Source organism: Piliocolobus tephrosceles, unplaced genomic scaffold, assembly GCF_002776525.5.
Source record: "Piliocolobus tephrosceles isolate RC106 unplaced genomic scaffold, ASM277652v3 unscaffolded_36000, whole genome shotgun sequence".
NCBI classification, from domain to species: domain Eukaryota; kingdom Metazoa; phylum Chordata; class Mammalia; order Primates; family Cercopithecidae; genus Piliocolobus; species Piliocolobus tephrosceles.
Window position 1 is genome coordinate 1 of NW_022319867.1, and position 1916 is coordinate 1916.

The 1916-nt window shown below is 40.3% G+C and overlaps 1 pseudogene across 1 annotated transcript; it reads left to right on the forward strand.

Annotated features, from left to right (window-relative positions):
- Positions 1-83: 83 nt before the first annotated feature.
- Positions 84-966, forward strand: LOC111520407 (annotated as a pseudogene). Its single transcript, XR_002724671.2, has one exon. The product of XR_002724671.2 is annotated as an MICOS complex subunit MIC27 pseudogene (transcript).
- The last annotated feature ends 950 nt before the right edge of the window (positions 967-1916 follow it).

The window sequence follows — 1916 nt, forward strand, 5'->3', positions numbered from 1 at the left end:
TTGAGTACAAATATTCACTGGGATGAGTGCAGAGTCAGAGATAGGAGGTTTGTTAACAGTCCATGTAAAAAAGAACTGGGGGTCTGAAAACCTTGGTGAAAAGGGTCATAGACATGGCGGCCATCAGGATGGGAAAACTGACAACCATGCCTGCAGGTCTGATATATGCATCTGTAAGTGTACATGCAGTCAAAGAAGAGGAATCCAAAAAGCAGCTAGTGAAACCAGAGCAGCTCCCCATATATACTGCACCACCGCTTCAGTCTAAATATGTTGAAGAGCAGCCTGGTCATTTACAAATGGGCTTTGCTTCCATCCGGACTGCAACTGGTTGTTATATTGGCTGGTGCAAGGGTGTTTATGTCTTTGTGAAAAATGGGATAATGGATACAGTACAATTTGGAAAAGATGCTTATGTCTATCTGAAGAGTCTTCCTCGAGACTTTCTTCCGAAAATGGGAGTTATTACAGTTTCAGGATTGGCGAGCTTGGTTTCAGCGAGAAAAGGTTCCGAGTTTAAGAAAGTTACTTATCCTCTGGGACTGGCCACTTTAGGAGCAACTGTTTGCTACCCAGTTCAGTCCATAATAATTGCTAAGGTAACAGGGAAAAAGATATACGCTACAAGCCAGCAAATTTTTGGATCAGTTAAATCACTGTGGACAAAAAGCAGCAAAGAAGAGTCACTCCCTAAACATAAAGAAAAAACTAAGCTAGGATCCTCTGTAGAAATAGAAGTACCTGCAAAAACAACTGACGTCTTGAAACACTCAGTGCCCTTGCCAACAGAACTCAGCTCTGAAGCGAAGACCAAATCAGAATCCACTTCAGGTGCAACACAGTTTATGCCTGACCCCAAGCTCATGGATCACGGGCAGTCCCACCCAGAAGATATAGATATGTACAGCACTAGAAGCTGAAGTAGACTGCATACAGAGACTACATAGACAACTACAAGATGTGTGACGTTGCAAATAATGATGAAAAAAATCACCTAATGGGTAACTGATACATAAAGTATTACTTAAACCAAGTTTTTCCCTTACCTATCCAAATGTGCAATTTGGTAAATTACATAAGTGGTTAACAGACAAACTGAATGCAATGCAAACAATATTAAATGATTGATGAGGAGACTTAGGTAGAAGTATTAGCTTGCATTTGATGACCTTTAAGGGCATTTAAAAAAAAAATGAAGACATGAACTCCAGAGAGATTAAAATCTCATACATATACATACATACATGTATGTATAAAGGCATACATATTTATACATATAAACATATATTTCTGCTCTAGCTTTCCCAGACTAATGTCAGTTAAATTAGAATGGTGTGTGGAAAGATGTGTTTCCCTCTGTTTTTTTTTTTTTTTTTTTTCCGTTTCCTAGAGCTGGAATAAAATATCCATGTTTTATGGGACTTAAAAAAAAAAAAGAACTGGGAGGGTTTTTCACTCATTAAAAGATCAACTTAAGTCAACAATATATGTGGCTACCAACAGGTAAAAATAAAAGTCTATTGCAGATTAAGCTATGTTATTAGAAGAGTTCAGAAGTTGTTGGACTAATTAATTACATCATTATATGAGGTGCCTGTTCAGATTTGGTTTCTGCCTTTTTTTGGGGCGGGGGGGGGGAGATGGAGTCTCGCTCTGTCACCAGGCTAGAGTACAGTGGCACAATCTTGGCTCACTGCAACCTCCACCTCCTGGGTTCAAGAGATTCTCCTGCCTCAGCCTCCCAAGTAGCTGGGATTACAGGCATGCACCACCATGCCCAGCTAATTCTTGTATTTTTAGTAGAGATGGAGTTTCACTATGTTGGCCAGACTGGTCCTGAACTCCTGACCTCAAACGATCTGACCACCGTGGCCTCCCAAAATGCTAGTATTACAGACGTGAGCCACTGCACCTGG